This window comes from Scardinius erythrophthalmus (assembly GCF_964197995.2).
Source record: "Scardinius erythrophthalmus genome assembly, chromosome: 6".
Taxonomy (NCBI): Eukaryota; Metazoa; Chordata; class Actinopteri; order Cypriniformes; family Leuciscidae; genus Scardinius; species Scardinius erythrophthalmus.
The window spans coordinates 30107968-30130879 of NC_138226.1; positions in this window are offsets into that span (position 1 = coordinate 30107968).

Genomic DNA, 22912 nt, shown 5'->3' on the forward strand with positions numbered 1-22912 from the left:
AATCTAGAACAGGGTGTTCTGAGACAGTGCTTATGATTTATGGAGATAGTAAAAAAACTACTGGGTGGATTTTTATTATTCTAGGGTGGTTTTGCTCACACACTGCCAACACACATTTATGTTCAAACACCGTGTAAAAGTGAATTTTGCATAATAGGTGCCCTTTAAAGGGACACATACAAAAACGACACGTTTTTGCTCACCCCCAAAAAGTGGCAATTTTAACATGCTATAAAAAATCATAATAAACTTTATTACAAACAAATTAGGTAACACTTTAAAATAATGGTCCGTCATTAATAAGTTACTATGCAGGAAGTAATGCAGGGCTAATGAGTAGTACTACATTAACACTTCAGCTACTACTATTAACTAATATGGAAACAAGCTTAACTAATCAGTAATCAGATGTTTTTCACTTTAAAATGATGGTCCAGATCACTGGTAGTTCCTGCATAGTGACTAGGTAACACTTGATTAACTAGATGTACCGCATGGCGGTACAAAATATGACCGCCGCTCAGGCCTGCACTGGCTTTCCACAAAAATAAATGATGTGGAGCAATTTGGCTGTATTGCGTGTTTATGTATATACCTAAAAAAGTAGTAGTATGTGCATGTCTGTCTCTGTGTGTGTGTGTATGTGTGTGTGTTTGTGTATGTGTATGTCTGTGTGTGTGTGTGTGTCTGTGCGTGTATGTATGCGTGCGTACATGTGTGTGCGCGTGTGTGTTTGTGTGTGTGTCTGTGCATGTGGATTTGTATGTGTATGTGTATGGGTGTGTGTCTGTGCGTGTGGATGTGAGTGTGTGTGCATGCTTGCGTTTGTTTGTATTCCTGCATGTGTGTGTGTGACAGTTAGGGTTGCCAACTTCAGAAAAGGAAAATGTGGGACAATCGTGGTTATTTATAGGAAAATGAGGGACACTCAAAATATTTGTACTGTATCACACAGTGTACGTCATTTCAGTGTCTGCAGTTAAGTTTGTGTTTAAAAGGTTATCAGACAAAAAACACATTTGTATTGCTTAACCTATTTATGTATTTAATTGTACAAATAATTTTAATGTCATACATGAAAAAAGTCACATTACAAACAAACCATAGTTCAAAATAACAGCATTTATCTAAAATAGAAAGCTTTTTTAACATTATACACTAGGCTTACAGTTCAAAAGTTTGGGGTTAGTAAGATTATTTTTGAAAAAAAAAAAAAAAAGTAATTGCCTACTTTTATTCAGCAAGGATGCATTACATTAATCAAAAGTGACAGTTAAGATAATGTTACAAAAGCTTTCTATGTACTTTCTAAAAGCTTTAAAACATTAATAATAATCAGAAATGTTTTTTGAGCATATTTTCCCTCAGGTAGATTACATGTTTTCTTGCGTGGCTGGATGTTAGACTCATGAACAATAATCACGTTGTTTGCATTCGCCAAAATTGATTAGCCGAAATCAAAACGTGGACAGTGAAATGAAATTACCGTTAGCGCGAGACGAGTCCGGCTTGAAGCGGAAGCGACCAGACGGCAGAGGATGTTCGCAAATCAAACAATGATTTGTCTCAAAACAGTGATTAAAAAAAGCTGTGATTGGATGATGACAGGTGTCGGTGATCATTCTCAAGTGTCGTGGTCAGCACTGCTGCTGTTGCTGTTGTATCAGTCAGTGGTTTATCAGCTTGTCAAAAAACGGGACACGGGAGGTCAAGCACGGGACAAATAAATTAGGCCCAAAATACGGGACGTCCCGCCTAATTCGGGACAGTTGGCAACCTTAGTGACAGTATCATCCTAAACCAGCAACCCTTCGCTCAACACCACCATCTACAGGCCGATGAGTGTACAGTCACTAAATGTGCACATAAATGAATTTATTTTATAAATGAATGGGGGAGCCCAGCGCGGGGGGGGGGGGGGGGGGGATGTGCCCCCCGGGGACCAAACGAAATTTCCGTAAAAGTCTAGTGGGGCTACATGCCCACCAAATTTCATGTTCCCCGGTGTTTCGGTGTCCCTGGTATCGTTGACGAAAAATTCAGTAGATGACGAAAAAAAAAAAACAAAAAAAAACTTTGACAATCCATATGACCGCTTTCGCTAGCTACGCTAGCGGCGGTCATAATTAGTGATGCATTTTATGACCAAATTCAGAGTAAAAATGATCAAGCATCGCATTAGTTCAGGCAGGCCATGTCAGCCAAGTTCGCATCAGCTGATAGCCCGCTGTTCATAACGTGTTCCAATCCAGTGTCGACATCTATCACAGCGGCACATATAAACTCCCATTCCTTCAGCATTTCCTCCATAGCATCCACCCAACCAAACATTTAATCTTTCTGTATTTTTGTTTTTCCTGTACATTGCAAGCTTTTATCATGTATTTGTATTTTCACAACTCATGTAATTGAGAACTGTAATATGTATGCATTTACTGGTTCTGTTCTGTACCCCAGGGGGGTTTAACTTGCTGCCCTCCCCGCTCTGTCCAGGCATAGCTGCATGGACAGGCGTAGGCGTTTTGCCCAGAACAGAACCATACCACCAACACTAACTGTATGCTATAATTGTAATGAATTTATATACTTGGCAAAGTGGTTCTGACTGAAATGACAGATTACGTCTCAGACACACAATAATGTTCTTTATAATTTGCCAGTTAGTTAATAGTTATTAATTAAGCTTATCTCATTAAGTAATTATTGATTACCTAATAAAAAACTATCTCCTAAATTTGATATTTCTTACTGATTAGTTAAGCTTGTTTCTATATTAGTTAATAGTAGTAGCTTAAGTGTTACTCATTAGTCCTGTATTATTTCCTGCTTAGTTACTTATTAATGATGGACCACTATTCTGTGTTACTAAATATGAATTTCAAAAGTGTTATTTTGCCTTATTAGCCATAGCAAAACAGTGTCGTCATCCATTTTTAAAATGTAAATTCCATCACATTAAATTGTTAATGGGCAAATGAAGTAAACTTGTGTGAAAAGTGTGTTTTAAGAGACATTCTGTTCTACGTCATTGTAATAGGAAATTGAGGCAGAAGATCAGCTCTGGATCACATGAGGAGGATGTAAGTATTTACCACATCACAGGTTATTATTAGGCTCCTATATCTTTCCAGGTTAATAAGTTAAACTTCTTGTTTTCTTACTATTTGTGCATGATCTGCCCAGGTGAAGATGATCTCTCACGTTGACAGACACACAGTAACAGCCTGTGTAAGTCAGTTCAACTTGACCTCCTACACACCTCAATCCCGTCTGTTCACTGGTTCATCTATTTATGGCCCCCCAACTGCTGCAAAACATAAATTGTAAAACACAAGTTGTAAAATCCCTTATTTACATGTAGTTAATTGTGTAATTTTTAATATCAGTTAAATGATAATTTCTGAATTGCACAGCAGAGCTGAAATGTTTTTTGTGTTTGATTTGTTTTTCTCTTTGATTTCATCAGGTCTACAGTCTTCATACAGTTTCATGAACATGATCTTTCCTTCAAGACACCAGTTTATGTGTCTGCCACTCATCAGATGAGCATCTCAATACAGGAAGATGTTTGTCAGTCATTTTCATGTGTTAGAACAGGACTGTCCCAAGAATCAGTACAGTCTCAAATGATCTGTATGTGCATGTGTTTTTGTCCCTTATAAATGTAAAGCATATAAATGTCCTTTTCATTTTCAGTAGAACATGAATTTTAAACTTTGATATGTTTGACTATACTATAATTTACCATTATAATCAGGATGTTGCCAGGTGAAAAGAACACAGATCTGACAGGGTAAAACAGGGAGATTGATTGATGGTTTGTTGCTAAGAAATTTTTTATCAAATGTGAACACAGAAATAATTTTGTTCTATTAAATTTGACTTATTGCTGATGTGACTGACAGTGCAGATACAGACTTCGGGAGTTCTTACTGCAGGAGAACCAATGTAACCTCGGTTCCCTGAGAGTTATTCCAATCTAGCGAGTAGCGACACAGTATGAGTGAACCATATTAGGGAACATAAAGTGGCACCACATTGAGCTGGTGCAATAATGCAGTATTACCAACAAGAAAGATGAAGGAGAGTCTTTAAAAACTTGAGAGACAGTGAAACATAGCAAAAAGAAAAGGAGCAGCATTTAATATATTTGACCTTCCACATAAACACACACTTGTGTTTGAATCTGCCTGACGTGGATAAACAAAATAACCCAATACAGACATAATAACAGAAAAATATTCCATTGTAAGTGTCATATTGCTTAATCTAAATGTTGTAATGCATGAAGGGTGAACTGTTAATGGAATTGGAATTAATGGTATGGAATTAAATATGTGCTGCTATTTGAAAACTGATATGTGTCGCTGTAAGTCTTCTGAAGCGACACAATCGCTGTGTATAATAAACTGGTAATTCAAGCCTTCTTTTACTCTCAAATCAAAACATTGATCAATTCCAATGTCAAATCAAATCTCAAATCATGAAGTTTTATTCTGAATTTTAGGATACAAATGTAATAATAAAAGAGAGTCTGTAGCAACTCCTAAATGGAAAATGTTGACTTTATTTCAGAGATGCAAAACCTCCCAGTTGTGGTTGAAGTGGTTCAGTTGTTAAGTTGAAATGGCTGCTCATGCAATCAGAGTTAGCAAGGGTATCAGGAAAGCCAGGGCCCCTAGAAACGTCACCACCTTTCTCCCCTCTAGCAACGACCCTGCATGTAATGCTTGTGTATTTCCATTAATTTAAGAATTATTGTATGTCATGTCACTCATTTCTAAGGATTCAAGTGTCATGCATTTTGTGCATGTGCTTCATTGTGCAGCTAATAGGGTGAATCATTGTGCTTCTCTGTCACAAGCTCTCTGTGGCTATACTTGTTTCCTGATTGTCTTTTCCTGTCACTCTAAATCATCACTGTTTTACTACAAGATGTTTAGTATCATGAGTTCTAAACTCAGTACTTTGCTCTTCTGCTTATTATGACCGCCGCTAGCGTAGCTAGCGAAAGCGGTCATATAGGGATTGTCAAAGTTTTTTTTTTTTTTTTTTTCGTCACCTTACTGAATTTTTCGTCAACGATACCAGGGACACCGAAGCACCGGGGAACATGAAATTTGGTGGGCATGTAGCCCCACTAGACTTCTAAGGAAAAATTTCGTTTGGTCCCCGGGGGCCACTCCCCCCCCGCGCTGGGCCCCCCCAAACCCCAAAAAATTCAGTTTTTCCTAAATAACTACCTGAACCGTGGCACCGAGGATGAAGAAATGTTTATGGTATGTTGCTCTTAAGGGCCCACATCAACCTAGCCCATAATCACTCATTTGTGATTTGCGCCCCTCCCATAAAAAATGAAAATGCAATATTATTCTGCTTTAATCGCCCCTATCTTCAGTGGAGATGTTCAGAACTGTTTAGAACTGCACTATATTTCATGTGTATGATTAACTTGACATCCTCTGGGGGTATCCTCTGCTAAGTTTTGTAGAATTTCATCCATGGGGGGTATAAAATAAATTAATTTATGTGCACATTTAGTGACTGTACACTCATCGGCCTGTAGATGGTGCTGTTGAGCGAAGGGTTGCTGGTTTAGGATGATACTGTCACACACACACACATGCAGGAATACAAACAAACGCAAGCATGCACACACACTGACATCCACACGCACAGACACACACCCATACACACACATACAAATCCACATGCACAGACACACACACACACAAACACACACGCGCACACATGTACGCACACATACATACACGCACAGACACACACACACACACACAGACACACACATACACAAACACACACACACACAAACACACACACACACACACACACAGACAGACATGCACATACTATTACTTTTTTTAGGTATATGCATAAACACGCAATACAGCCAAATTACTCCACGTCATTTATTTTTGTGGAAAGCCAGTGCAGGCCTGAGCGGCGGTCATATTTTGTACCGCGATGCGGTACATCTAGTTATATAAAGTACACGAAAAAAATCCTAGCTGAAATATTTTTTAAACAAATTGTTCTCTAAAACTAAATATTCAACTAAATATTCTGGAATTTCTGGAACAGTAGTCGATTGTCGAGTTCACGCGCATAGGTTAACGCGCATGAACTCGACGACAATCGACTACTGTGGACTTCAACCGAAAACAGGAAGAAAATACAGGTATGTGCGCTGGCTGAATTAACATCATTTTTATTCATATCTTTCACATCTACTGCAGTCAGATTCACCCGTGTTCACTCTGAAGGAATCACTCACATGGCTGGACACTTGTAATGACACATCAAGGATGTTAAGAAGCTAAAAGCAGGTTTAAAACTTGCCCCATTGAAGTCAACAGGGTGCAAATTTTAAAAAGAGGATAACACGGTGTAGACAACACCGATTTTTGCCGTTGTTCTCTGTATTGACAGCACTCCAAATTTACAAAAAAATGAGCTCAATGTTAAAATTGACCGGAGTTCTCCTTTAAACTGAGTGTCCTGTTATGGCAAATTTTCAAAATAGGATTCTTCATTTGGATCTCTGTGTCATCATTATACTCCTGACTTACACAGGTACTGATTTAAGATCAAGATTTCTTTCCTCTCCTTACTTGTTTCATGATGTCTTTGTCTCAAAGACGATAAACAGGATACATTATGCTAGCTGATATGAGTATAAAGTCAAACATAGTTTGATAGATAAATTACTATCTTACCATTTAGTGTAGTATGTAGAATGTATGTAACAAAAAAATATAATGTTTTATCAGGTTAAAAGATTAAGATCCATATGAACAATGTGTCTCATCAGCTTTTGTATGTGTGCATTGTTTCTACTGCATGATTTAACCATCCACTGAAGTTACTGTAAAACTTTAGTAATTGTGATTTAGTAACTCTTTTCATCAGATTATTCCAAATCAAATTAAGAGCAAAGACTTCGACAGCACATCAACAAAACAGTGTTTGTGGGGGAAACAGTGACACTTTACTGCAACAAAACCAAACTTGATGACGATTTCACATGGAAAATGAACAGCTCTGATATTTTTAGGCAGGCCCCTGAGAGTAACATAACTATGAGAAACTTCAGCTCAAACAGGATACACATCAACCCAGCCGTTCCAAGAGAGTTAAAAATACATCAAATACAAGCGTCTGATGCAGGAAACTACACCTGTTATCCAGCAGAAATAGGAAGGACATTAACAATAAAAGGTTATTCCATGATTTCATTTGTTGTACTTGTTCCCTTTCGGTCACATTAGACGCCAAGTCGGACCGACCGACGAATAGGAATTTCGCTAGAGAGGAATTTATCTACTTTGAGTGTAACTAAAACGGTTAGGGTGGATTTCCTGCAGGGGTTCAGTCTGCAAGACTGCCGAATGACTAAAGAAACATTATTAGCAAGTTTGTAGAAAATCTGTAAATTTCTTGTCTATTACCATCCACTGCTACTTATACCAACGACGGAAATAAGCACAGTTATAATAGCTTATGTGGGAGAGCGTTGCAATAGAGTGTGACAATATTGTATTGTAATATTGCAATATGAAGCACTTCAAAGTCAATACCAAATCAAAACTAGTAAGCACATTATTTGTAACTGAAAAGGTTTAACCAAAAAAATGGTTATGGTTACACTTAAATAGTTACAAAATAGATGTATGAGATGATGATAACTTATACCATTAATCAGTGTAAATGTTACCTGAGAGATAGATAAAGAGAGAGAGAGAGAGAGAGAGAGAGAGAGAGAGAGAGAGAGAGAGAGAGAGAGAGAGAGAGAAGAGGAGGTAAAGAGAGAGAGCCCCAAGAAAGGGATCCAGAGAATAAGAAGAGAGCCAGAGCATAAAAGAGCCAGAGCAACAGTTTTAATCTTCTTTTATCCCTTCCGTGACCATGTGACTAAAACCCAAATGTGAGACGTTCAAACTGACCAATCAGATAATTACAACTTCCCCCACCATACTAAAGGTGTGACAATTCATAGACCCTCAAAGTACACACTTGGCCTACAGGCCTTGATCGCTATTAGCCCCTCTGTGGCTTTGGGAAATCCAAATGATCCTTGTGGTAGAAAGACGGGGTGGAAAACAGTAAAACAAATTTCTTTGTTCATTTCAAATATCTTGGATTATTTTCAATCCTACACATACAATAATTGCAGCAGCTGTTCTGCCTCGCAGTGCGGGTATATAATGAGCAGCAGGTGCATCGCATCTTCAGATTTTCGCTTCGGAGCCCAGCGGTTCGTTTGTTCCTGTCACTAATCTGCAAGCAGTGTTCTCAGTTCTTCAAGGAAGAAGCTTTCTCTTCATGGTGTAACTGTGCTACAGCGGAGATCAAGTCCTCTCATTTGTGTGTGTGCGTCTTCAGAGAACGCTAAAAAGCTGTTCATACAGCTGGTGATGCTGCACTTTTTCAGAGCGTTAAAGGACAATTCCGGTGAAAAATGAACCTAGGTGTAATTAACACATGGTTACCAAGTCGATCGTTTCATGGGATGCGTTTTCATGATAATCGAATGTAAAGAGTTTTATCTCAAAAAACAGATTAGCTTAACACTAGTATATGGGGCACAGTGTAAGTAAAAGTAAATCGCTAATACCACTAACAAGGCTCAAAATAGCCTCACACTAACACGGTAGCATAATGAGGGTCCCTACATGTAAACCTAAGCATGGAGAACTTTGTAAGTGTACAGACAGTTTAATAAGAAGATACTTTATAAAAACAGTACATTACGCGTTTACAGGCAGGCGTCATCTTGGAAAACAGTCTCGACTAGTCAAGCCATGAACGCCTATGTCTAGTTGCGCTCATGTCTGCAGAGTGAAAAACCTGTTGAGTCCTCCGTCACCCAAGGGAGCCGGACATGGCAGAGCGTCTGGCGCTAGGCCTATATCCCGCTGAATCCTTGAGAACCGGCCGGGTCTAGGCTGGGTGCCATATGCGTGATCCTGCGGGGATCCCATTTGTGTCTTTCCCTTGGGAGAACCCATCTCTTAGGAGATTGGTGTCAAGATCTCCTTGTGGTTAGTCCATATGTTTTCTCCACATGACTCCTTCAGGGAAGGACGTGGCTTCTGCAGCGTTCCTTTTCCATGGAAAAGGCATGCTTTCCCAGTGTTATCCAATAGTCTCACTGAGTCGGAACAGCAGTAATGGACTTCTCTGTGTAAACCCTGTCCCATCAGGTAAGAGGGAGTAGGGGGTTTACACAGGGCGCTGGATGGGGTCAGCAGCTGTGGCGCTTTGGTAGGGGATTCCTATTCGGTTACCCATGTAACCCTTGTTCCCTGAAGGAGGAAACGGAGATGCCACGTCCCGTCGCCATGTCTGCTGTGCCCAGCTGGGGTAGCCAGGTGATGGGCACGGCTCCTCAACGAAAACCTGAAGATGTGATGCACCTGCTGCTCATTATATACCCTGCTGCGAGGCAGAACAGCTGATGTACTTATCGCATGCCAATGTGCATTGGCTTTGTAAGGACCACCCATTGGCCCAACGACGGAATCCAACGGCCTGGCGAAGGTTTAAAGCGTGTATGTCTTTTCAGCGCTCCAGTGAAGTTTACTTAATCTATTGGAACTTAGTTTTAGTATTACTTTAGCTCTACGTTTGATCTGACTCCAATTTCAAATGATAATCAAATTTAGATCGTATTTCTGATTAGAAATTAATCATAAACATCGATTATGAATTAATTTAGATCTTTGATTATCCTGATTATCCCATACTTTCAGTTATTAATACGTTATGGACCCGAATGCCGCACAGAGATCACGTCGGCCAATTCGTGTTTCTCACGGACACAAACTTGTTAATTCTGATTTGAGTCAGAGGATGTAGGGTTTGCTAATATACCCCTAAAGTCAGTCGCCTACTGCTTACGGACTAGAGAGTGTAGTTTATTTTAGCCATTTCCATACAACTTGCTAAACCAGTGATAGACAGAAATCAACAGGTCTCCAAGATGACGTGCCTACTGCTCCGTTCATTCATGTGCCTGTAGTTTGACCTACCTTAACTAAGTTTGCGGTAGCACCAGCCTCCTTAAATATATTAAAATAATGATTTCAGAATACTTCAGAATAAATCAAGATGTAACATTTATTTGTCAGGTAAAAATGTATTATGCCAATTACAGAAGTAATTTATTAAAAGCCAATTCAAATATACATTTACTCAAAGATGAATCTAAAAGTAAGCAATGTTCTCCTGACAAAGACACACAGTAATGTGTCAGGATTTTCCAACAGGAAAATACTGCCATGCATTACTGTGTGGGGGATGATCCCGGTAAAAGATTCCCCATGATTGCTCTGTCCCCTCACCTTAAATACCAGACCAGAACAAAAGGGGTTAAACAAATGTTGTTTAGAGTTGGTTGGGCCAATCCATGTACCCCAGGGGGGTAGCACCTGGTTTCTTGAGATATCGTAAAGAGATATCAGCCAGAGAGGAGATACAGGATTCTCCTAAGTTCTTCAATCTTTTTCATTAAACCAATGACTGCAATGAAATTAAGACCATTTTACCAATCGCACTGTGCCCTTTAAAATGACACCAAACATGAAAAGGAAAAACAACATATTCACAAGATACATCATATGTGATATATAGACATTCTTAATGAACTTTCAGTGCCTTGAGGAGGGAGAGGGGGGATGAGTTGAAGTCAAACAGGGGAACAATGAGATAAGTTTGGGCAGTACAAGGTTCTGTGCTCTGCCTTTGTTGTCCGCTATCCAGGGTGCATTTTATGGCGTTATTGCAGGGTGAGTTTTGTTTTAACAGGAAAATCAGTTCTTACAGACGGCCCCTGGCCCCTTGGGACAGATTTAGATCAGGCCTAAGGGGACATTTTTTGGACATTTTCCTGTTTCCACATTTTTAGTGTTCACAGACCTGACCACTGTAGTTTGCAGTGTTAGTCGATTGGTGCAGGAATCCAGTCGTCACCTGAAATAACAACATTACGACAGGTTGAACATTAAAATGAAAGCATGGCAGAATGTGTGGATTCTGCAGCAGCCGGACTGGGTGTCACATGACCCTCTTGGCCGGGTTTGCTTCCACCTGCACTTGGCTGCGTTGGTATTCAGTCTGTAGAATGATCTCGTTGTATCAAGTCTGTTTGCGTTGGTCAGCATGATCAGAAAGTGTCATTGGAAAGTGTCATTATAACGCTTTGCGGAAACATCTTTGTCCTCCCTAGGATGTTTTAACTGACCATTTGAGAAGTCCTCGGTCACCTTCAAGCAGAAGGTTTCATTTGCCGGGTAGATCAGAACTCCATTGTTGAAGGAATCATTTCACTGATGACGCTCCACTGCGTGTAAGACACCTGAACAACTTTTGAATGACCATGCAATAATTGAACACTGATGTATTTGTGGTTATTGTAAGATGAGGAAAAGTTATTGGATAAACACAAGAACACAAGATAACAAAACATGATGTACTCAAAAATATGAAACCCAAAAGTCAAAGGTGCGAGTGGTAAATATGGTCTCTTCTTCAAAATCATATATTTAATGAACAGGTGTAATTTGATCACCAAATTCTTCACTACCGCAGTGATCTGGTAGTGGGATTTAGACTTGGTCTGGATGAATCAAGGACGGGTAGCAGAAAGTCACCATAACTAGTATATTTACTAGTTGTATGCATAATTAGAGTAATTAGAGTATATCACATAATTAAACATGGAAATACACAATTTCATAATTGTAAAATTGTCTACATTAGTTGTTATAAGTGCAAATCATCAATGAAACTTAATGTTTTAATCGATTCAATTAGAGAATGAAATGTATAGAAACAGAGATTTAAATTTCTGGTTTAACTTTTGTAATCATCCTCTGTGCATTTGATTTACAGGCTAGGTCACACTCAATAGTGCAGGTCTGAATTGTTCAGTTGACAAATAGAAATGCCTGCATTTTAAATTTAGCTGTTTAGATCATTGTCATTAGTCATTTGTTGGAAACTAGGGGGCCCTCCTGGTTTGCAACAACGCTAACGACTGGACATAAAAAATATTTTGTCCAAAGACCAGTTGCATTAATTAATAGGTCTCAATAAGATTTTTTATGTGGATTTAAATCAATTGATGTGTGACCACAGCCATGCATGTCCTATGCACAGCACAGTATGTACATACAGGAAGTTGACAAGACTGTAATGCTGAAAAGAAATTATTAAAATAATTTTCCTTGTCCTATATGTATGAAGGTAAATGATGTATTGCATGATGTGAATAATTTTGGCCTGGTTAGTCTTATGATCTATGCCAGGTAGAGATGTTCTAAGATTGCCATAGTGATGGTGTGTATTGTGTATGTTTGTGTACAGGAGATGGGTGGTGTTTTATCCTACCATAATTTGTGTTGCATAATTTAGTTCCAGTGCTACACCGGGAGGCCACATACAGGAGCTGCTTCTGTAGTGTTATGAGGTGTGAGCGGCCCCTTGGAAGTTTCTCCACCCCCATCTCCTAATGTAAAGTTGTGTGTCCTGCTTAAGGCAGGCAGAACCAGACCCTTGTGGAATCTGGTTCTAAAGAAAGTCATTTGTCAGCCTGTAGGGAAATAGACCTAGAGAGGAAAACACAGTTTAATCTTGAGCCTTTATACAAATTGCATTTAAGATAGATGGTCTATCTCAATATTTATTTGATGGCTTTAGCCAGACAGTTGTTACTGATGGCTTTGATCTGTTAAGATTTTACGCCATTAGAAGAAAATTTGTTTTTGTTTACAAAGACATGTATCATTCTCATGATCATGTGTTTGCAAAGAAAAGGTCAATTAAACAGTGATAATAGTCAGATCTGACTGCTATTGCATCTAAACTCAAACAGTCTGCTGTGTTGTGAGCATTAGGACCCTCAGGTCTGCTGGGGAAATCTCTTTACATGATGTTGTTTATTTACACTAGCCAGATCTGTGTTTAGAGCAATTAGATCACCAGGGGTGGTGCTGTGCTTGTTTGTTTTAGCCTTTGGAATTTATGGTGCCATTCAACTCTTGACCATTTGGATCTCTGTGGTCCATAAAGACTGTAGATTTTCTGCCTGATATTTAAATTCACACAACTGTTCTTACATGTACAGTAAAATACCTTTCCTGATCAGATCCCATGTGAGATGAAGCTCCTAGAGAGGAGTTTAACACTTGCACCACTTTGTTTGTGGTTTTGTTGCAAGAGAAAATTTAAATTTGTACCTCCCCTTGTTACTGGGTTAAAGATCTATTAGATCAAAATGAAATCATCCTGTGGATTTGGATGGACATTTAAGACATGGTAATCAGGTTGATCATTTTAGTTGGTATATACTGGGCATTGTAATTTCTCTCATTAAAGATTTTTGCACAAATAGAAGGTAAAGAAGTTCTTTCTGATTCATTCTTCCTTTCAGTTTCCTTTCTTACCAATACTTTCTCTAACCATTTATTATCTCATTCCTCCCAACACTAGTAGTGTTCCTCCTTCTTGTTCCCTACATACACGTACCATCTTTCTACATTCTGATTCTTTTAATTCTCATTAAACATTCTTTTTTCTTCTAACCCAATGCTGAATCATCACGAGATTAAAGCCATTCTTGGCCATTACAATATAAGATATATTACAATCTGGTCATAATATAAATTATATTTTATAAAATTGTATAAATCAAACCAATTTTATTTTCTGGTCTCGGGGGTTTCTACTGAGTAATTTGTCCAAACTGACTTGTTATCTTCTCACTGATCTTTTAGAAGGTGATTGGCCCTGCAGCTCCAGCTGTGCTGGCATTAGCATTGTGTACACAGCAACACCCAAACTGGAAACCAGTTACAGCTGCTTCGATGCTGTGAACATTCAATGGACTGCAGGCATTGAGAAACATGGGTCAAATCATTGCTCAATTTAAAGATTTTTGTGACTACAATTTAGAATTGGACACAATTATCTTATTTTAGGCTGAGATGTTATCAGTTGCATTCTTTTAAGAATCTTATTTAAATATGAAAGAAAGGTTGGACAAACAGGTCTCATGGAGGGCGCCAAGATTGTTTTATGGCTTGTTGCTTTTATCAGTCTCTTTTGAGACCTCGAAAGCATACAATAATGCAGTGATTGCAAAGTCTGGTATAAAACCAAATTAAAGCTATGTTTTATAAGACTGAGCCTTAAATGGTGTTGTTTAAACCATATACGGGACATCAGTCATGAACTTTTTGACACTATTAAAAGATTTTCAAAGAACCATGATTACTTTGATGTAATTCATATAGGTCTTTGTCTAAATTATCTCATAAGATAAGGACAAGCTGTGCATGTCCTCTGACACTATCAGGCCTGGTTACAAGCCTCTAGTAACACAATAATTGTCATTATATGCATCAGTTTTAAAATTTAGCGTATTTTTCCAAATTTCAGCCTAGGACTCCTGCATAGCAGCTGTTCTCTAGGACTGGAATCATTTTCCCAGATAATTTCTTTTGAAATATTCTAATTGCATTGCACTGTTTTGTCCAACTTTACACTTCACACACAAAGGATTCAAGTGAGACAATTTTACTTGTTATCTTTTAGCTCATCAAATCACAAGATTTTTTCACAAGTTAGCGTGACCATTTTCTTATTTCCAGTGTTGCAATGTTGTTGCAACAAAGCAAATAATTAAATGTAACAACATTATTTACCTCAGAATTTAAGTTTTTAGTTTTCAACCCTCTGTTGAGTACCAGAATAAAATTTGGATGATGTTATTCCAATTTAGGTTTCATCACTTGTTGCTTTGGCAAACAAGGAGGTAAAGTTAAAGCAAGGGATATCTTTTCTCATCTACACTGCCGCTATCATGTCCCTGATATGTGGTTTTATCTAATTCTCAAGCCCCACCGGATTTTGCGTTCTCCGGTCTAACTGGGTATGCCGACCCATTCTACAAATGTGTCTATGTGAGGTGCGTCTGAATTTTCCCTCAACACTTCTAAAAGGCAAAAGAGAATTGACTTACCAAACGGCTGAAGAAAGAGAAGGACATCTTTTTTCTCTTACTTGTTGCAAGTCCCAATATTTCGCTGAAAAGACACTCGCAACCTGGAGAATCACGGAGGGACTGTCACCACTTTGTAAGGACCACCCATTGGCCCAACGACGGAATCCAACGGCCTGGCGAAGGTTTAAAGCGTGTATGTCTTTTCAGCGCTCCAGTGAAGTTTACTTAATCTATTGGAACTTAGTTTTAGTATTACTTTAGCTCTACGTTTGATCTGACTCCAATTTCAAATGATAATCAAATTTAGATCGTATTTCTGATTAGAAATTAATCATAAACATCGATTATGAATTAATTTAGATCTTTGATTATCCTGATTATCCCATACTTTCAGTTATTAATACGTTATGGACCCGAATGCCGCACAGAGATCACGTCGGCCAATTCGTGTTTCTCACGGACACAAACTTGTTAATTCTGATTTGAGTCAGAGGATGTAGGGTTTGCTAATATACCCCTAAAGTCAGTCGCCTACTGCTTACGGACTAGAGAGTGTAGTTTATTTTAGCCATTTCCATACAACTTGCTAAACCAGTGATAGACAGAAATCAACAGGTCTCCAAGATGACGTGCCTACTGCTCCGTTCATTCATGTGCCTGTAGTTTGACCTACCTTAACTAAGTTTGCGGTAGCACCAGCCTCCTTAAATATATTAAAATAATGATTTCAGAATACTTCAGAATAAATCAAGATGTAACATTTATTTGTCAGGTAAAAATGTATTATGCCAATTACAGAAGTAATTTATTAAAAGCCAATTCAAATATACATTTACTCAAAGATGAATCTAAAAGTAAGCAATGTTCTCCTGACAAAGACACACAGTAATGTGTCAGGATTTTCCAACAGGAAAATACTGCCATGCATTACTGTGTGGGGGATGATCCCGGTAAAAGATTCCCCATGATTGCTCTGTCCCCTCGCCTTAAATACCAGACCAGAACAAAAGGGGTTAAACAAATGTTGTTTAGAGTTGGTTGGGCCAATCCATGTACCCCAGGGGGGTAGCACCTGGTTTCTTGAGATATCGTAAAGAGATATCAGCCAGAGAGGAGATACAGGATTCTCCTAAGTTCTTCAATCTTTTTCATTAAACCAATGACTGCAATGAAATTAAGACCATTTTACCAATCGCACTGTGCCCTTTAAAATGACACCAAACATGAAAAGGAAAAACAACATATTCACAAGATACATCATATGTGATATATAGACATTCTTAATGAACTTTCAGTGCCTTGAGGAGGGAGAGGGGGGATGAGTTGAAGTCAAACAGGGGAACAATGAGATAAGTTTGGGCAGTACAAGGTTCTGTGCTCTGCCTTTGTTGTCCGCTATCCAGGGTGCATTTTATGGCGTTATTGCAGGGTGAGTTTTGTTTTAACAGGAAAATCAGTTCTTACAGCTTGTTTTAGTTACACTCGAAGTAGATGAGATCTTACATCTCTCTAGTGAGATTCCTATTCGTCGGTCAGTCCGGTGTGGCATCTCCGTTCCCTCCTTCAGGGAACTAGGGTTACATACGTAACCGAGACGTTCTCTTTAAAAACAAGTGCATTACAGAAGAAATATTAATGTTTTTTTGTTTGTTTTTTTTCGACTGACTAGTATCTAGTAGAATGCTGGTTGACTGATATCATGTTTGTTTGACTCTTTTGTGTCTATCAGAAAACAGACCGGCGTCACCCAAACAAATGCCTCTCTACATCATCATCATCTCATGTTCTGGAGTCATTATGGCCTTTCTGATTATCAGCATCTGCATTCACAGGTGAGAAAACAATATTTTTTTGTTTGTATTTTTTTCAGTTGGCTTTTATGAATAACCTTAACATATTTTCAAAATATACACGCATCACTAAATTTATATAAATCTTTGTAAGTCAACTCAGGGAACTTTTATGTTCCAGGGGTTGATTTTTACTTACAGATTTTGGTAACCCTTTAAAATACATGTTCACTAATATGCATTAATTCATCCTTAACTAATGCACTGATAATCTTGTGTTATTGAATGACTTTATACTTTATAGATTAACTGAATTATTCAATAATGATAGCCACATCAGCAACTAAAGAAGAGTCTATCTGTTTAATATATGAAGTCATTTATGAATTGCTATTAATAACTGCGTCCTCATGGATTTATTACCTATCCTCCTTATTCTTGACGAGCTTACTGCGTTTTGAATATGGGCGCCTTCTGCCCCTCGGAAAATTCCACTCCCTTCTGAAAATTACACCCGTAGTTTTTTAGTATTAGTATTAGACATTTTATTTTACAAATGTTTAAAATGTATATACCACAGAATGATATGAAACAAGTATTTGAGATGTGATGGAAATAACTCTTTGATTTAAAATGCCCATAGGTTTCTTGTCTCCATTTTTAAAGAATGCTAGGTAATGAAAGGTTGTATATAATGAGACATGTCTTAAACTATTGCATAATACTTGTTGATGTACAATGTTTAATTGGTTATTTCAAAGGATTTCTACCGATGAAGTATGTTTAAGAGCTGTTTAATTCATAAATGTAAAATATATTATTAAAACTAAATAAAGTTACGCCTGACATAATTCTTTAAGGTTTTATATAGAACATTTACTTCTGAGAGTGGATATATTTACTGAAACATTTCAATTAAAAATGTCACACAGAGACATTCTAACAGCACTGGCATTTAGTATATCACTTATGTGAAAACGCAAACAAACAAGGTTAAACGTCAGAGAGAAACTCAAACGAAAGGTGCTAGCGTGATGTTTCCTGGGCTTTATACATGTGTTAAGAGGGTTGTTTGTGAAAGTCAACATTGAAAAGAGGTCATTTTTCATTGCATGACTACATGCACGATGCACGTACATAAACTGAACTGCATTCTGTGATGTGAAAACGCTTCATAATTTAACAGGAAACTGAAGCAGAAGATGAACTCTATAGTCTCAGTGAAACAGTCCAGGAGGGTGTAAGTATACAGTATTTACCACACCACAGGTTACTACTCAGCACATAGGCTAATCTGTTCTGGAATTCTGTCTTGCAGTAGCCTATATTTATTTAAGTTTTCTTTTTCCTTATGTGTGCATGATCTGCATAGGTGAAGATGATCTCTCACTGTGACAAACATACAATAACACCCTGTGTAAGTCAGTTCAACTCGAAACCACCTACCCCCACGTCAGTTCGACACCTCCATCATGCTCACCACATCATGTCCGTTCACTGTCCCCATCTATTGTTGGCCAAGACAAAACATCTGCATAACAAACTGACACACACACACACACACACACACACACACACACACACACACACACACACACACACACACACACACACACACACACACTTTTTGATGGAAAAACTACTTTTTAAAATCACTTTTGTTCCATCTAATTGAAAACTGGAATGAAATACTTTTGTGTGGAATGAAATTTATGTTTGACTTGTTTTATCTTTGTTTTCATCAGATCTACAGTCTTCATACAGTTTCATGAACATGATCTTTCCTTCTCAAGACACCAGTTTATGTGTCTGCCACTCATCAGATGAGCATCTCAATACAGGAAGATGTTTATCAGTAATATTCATGGGTTAGAGAATGGGACAATCCCAGTAATATGTATGTTTTTTTTATGAGCATTTATTTTTGTCCTTAAATCGGCCTATTTCATTGAAGAATCTACCAAATAAATGTCTTTATTAAATTCCTTTAGATAGAGTAATATGATTTTTATACTGATATGCCTTACTATATCATTCAAGTGAAAAGAATACAGAAAAGATTTGACACGGTAAACAGAGTGATTAAAAGATTGTTTGTTGCTTAGAACTATTTAATAAATGTGAACATACATTTTGTACTATTTCAATTTCCATATTGCTGATGTGCAATAAGGAGAACACAAGGTGGCGCCATAACAAACACTGTGCTGATGCAGAAATGCAAGAAACCAGGAAAGAGAAAGGAGAGAGTCTTTCTGAAAACTTGAGTGGTGATTTTAGGCGAAACAGTGAAATTTAAAAGAGATTATGGATTAAAATGTGCATTTAACATATTTCACCTTCCCTAATCCACATGAACATACACACTTGTGTTTGGACCTGCGGTTTCAGATAATCAGTCTAAATAATTCATACATTAGTTTTAATTTGTTTGAATAAAAAATGAAGGTGGTACATCACACTTAAAGGGATAGTTCACCCAAAATATTAAAATTACCTAATTTTTTACTAACCCTCAAGCCTTAGGTGTATATGACATTCTTCTTTCAGATGAATACAATCAGAGTTATATTAAAGGGGTGGTTGATTGCTATTTCACTTTTTTCATTTTAAATACTGTGTAATGTTGCTGTTGGTGCATGAACAGTATCTGCAAAGTTGCTGCGCTGAAAGTTCAACGTAAGCAGAGATATTGTCTTTTAAAAATCAGGAAGTTTAATGCCTACAAAAACGACTCGAATGGGACTACAACGAGATACTTCCCGGGTTTTATACGTAACTAACCCATACATTTACATCAACCCTCCCTCCGGAACATGTTCTGCTGTCGAAGAGGAGGAGTTATAGTGGAGAGCTGTAGCTGTCAGGTCTTCTGTGTTCAGGCTTCCTACAGACTCTGTAGTTCGTCAACAATGGTTAAAATTTAAGTTTGATTATGTCCCTTACAATTACAATCGTAGTTTAGCTCTCTGTGCTGCGCATTTTACGGAAGACAGCTTCCAGAATCTACACGAGTTCAATGTCGGATTCAACAAGAAACTATTACTCCAACATGAAGCAGTTACAGCTTTAAAACCAGAGGCCACAACCTGCAAGTAAGATTTAATCATTTTAAATGTATTTGCCTGTATAATTTAAGACGTACGTTTTAGTTTTATCAAGGATGTAAAAAAATGCCAGCGCTGGCTTTAGTATATGACAAACGCGTACAAACATTTTGGACCCGAATTTGTATATGTACAAATTTTGTAAACGTATTTTCCATGTATACTTTATGACGTAATTTTTTGATTTGATCAAGAACGCAAACCAATGCCAAAGCTGTTTGGTTATAGTAGCTACACTGTAAAAAAAAAACCTGTAAAAAAACGGTATTATTCCGGCAGCTGGGGCGCCAGAAAATTACCGTAAAATAACGGCAAAAAACAATCACGTTAAAATACAGTAATTTTCCATAATTAAATAACAGATTATATCTTTAATATTACATTAAATCTTATGTAATTACTGGGATTTTTAATGTTTTAAAAAGTCATATACACCTTTAAAACAATTAAATACTGTAAATTTAAGGTTTTATAAAATTATTTTATATAATAATGCTGTCTATCTACAGTAATTTTCTTTTAATATAGTTTTTATGTGTAAAATAACAATGAAATTATGTATAAAAAATGCACACAAGTACATAAATTCAAATACAAATGTTTGTAAATTTACAGTTTTATTTTTTATTTGTACAGATCCAATTTCACAACATCTCTAATTACGTTCTTAATAATAGCAAATGTACAGTCAATTTCTTTTAAATTAACTAAATGTATGAGTACAAATTACCTGCATATTTAAAGTATTAGTAATTGAACAAACACTAAACATCAAGATAAGTGATTGATAGGAAATAGAAGTTTAGTATATAATTTAGAACATGTAAAAATATCCACAATAAAAAGCAATTACCGTATACCTTTACAGTATAACTTATTTTAACATTTACAATTACATTTTATCCAAAGTGACTAACCAATTAAGATAATAATTAAAGATAATAAAAAGCAACAAGTGCAGTGACAAGTCCCAGTTAGTCTAGTACAGTACACATAGAAAGGTGTTTTTTTTTTTTTTTGTAACAAAGATTAAGTATTATTGGGTGAAGTGTTTATGAAAAAGATGGATCTTTAGCAGTTTCTTGAAAATGTGTTGCGTTGCGCCGGTCATTCCACCACCAGGAAACAGTCCAGGTAAATGTCAGTGAAAGTGGTTTTGTGTCTCTTTGGGATGATGGCACCACAAGGCGCCGTTCACTTGCAGAGCACATGCTTCTGGAGACACACAGATCTGAAGCAGTGAGTTTAGGCATAGGGCTACCTTTAAAGACAACTCTTGCTGCAGCATCTGGATCAGTTGCAGAGGTTTGACTGACACTGGAAGAGCTGCCAGGAGGGCATTACAATAGCCCAGTCTGGATAGAACAAGAGAGTTGTGTAGCTCCGATAGGAAGGGCCTGATCCTCCTAATGATAAGGCAAATCAGCAGGATCACAGCAAGTATGTTTTGGCTGAAAGCTGAACCATAAGCAGTTCTGTCTTGGCAAGGCTGATTTAAAGGTGAAGGTCATTCATCCAGCAAGAATTTTCCATCAGGTAGGCTGAGATGCGAGCAGCAACCGTCAGATCATCTAGCTGGATTAAAAGATATGTGTCATTAAGATAGTAGTGATAGGAAAAGTCATGTTTCTAAATGACAGAGCCCCACTAAGCAAAATGATGTCCGAAAGACGTCTTTTCAATGTCTTTGTTACAAAAATCAAAGGTTGAAATGCCGTCCACTGAGGAGCCAGAATGAAAGTTATGAAGTCTTTTTTTGACGTGTTCTGCACGTCCGATATAGACGTTCATCGAACCTTCGTACAAGGTTAAAACTAGTTAAAATGTGGCCATTGTGGACATATTTCAACATCATTTATGGTCTCATTTAGACATAATTACTTTGACTATTGCTGTCAGATGATCTTAGTGAGAATTAACAGAGGTTTAGATGTTGATATTCGTTTAATTTGAAGTGTCACCATTGTGGCGATCCGTGTTTGCTTTAGTTGGGCTCTTGGTCCCCGTTCCTTTTACTTTAACTTTTCTTTGGCTGCTGTAACAGTGTGTTTGTGTAACACAATTGTTGTGGCAGAGAAAGCCTAGAAAAAGTTTGAGGTGTTATCAGTTCAATGTTGATGATGACATAATTATCACAAAAATGGGCCTTTAATATTGTGTTTAAAGTTTTGTGTTTATATTTGCCATTAATAACCAACAACCTTGTGTAACTGCATTATTGGTGAAGGTGTATTTATTTGAAGGTGTGTAAAAAGCATGTGCACATGATGTTTTGAGCAAGAGTATCATACAGTCACACACAGACATCAAGATTGTGCATATGATTTCCAACAATGGTGACAATTAAAAAAAAAGCTTCATGCTGCAATGCATGATGGGTAGCTTTCATAGTACAAAACTCATCCTTAATTCCCAAGCTTTTTTTGGTTGTCACCGTTGTTGTGATTCATATCCAAAATCTTGATGTCTGTGTGTGACTGTATGATACTCTTGCTCAAAACATAATGTGCACATGCTTTTTACACACCTTCAAATAAATACACCTTCACCAATAATGCAGTTCCAAAAGGTTGGTGGTTATTAACGGCAAATATAAACACAAAACTTTAAACACAATATTAAAGGCCCATTTTGTGATAATTATGTCATCATCAACATTGAACTGATAACACCTCATACTTTTTCTAGGCTTTCCCTGCCACAACAATTGTGTTACACAAACACACTGTTACAGCAGCCAAAGAAAAGCTCAAATAAAAGGAACGGGGACCAAGAGCCCAACTAAAGCAAACACGGATCGCCACAATGGTGACACTTCAAATTAAACTAATATCAACATCTAAACCTCTGTTAATTCTCACTAAGATCATCTGACAGCAATAGTCAAAGTAATTATGTCTAAATGAGACCATAAATGATGTTGAAATATGTCCACAATGGCCACATCTGAACTAGTTTTAACCTTGTACGAAGGTTCGATGAACGTCTAT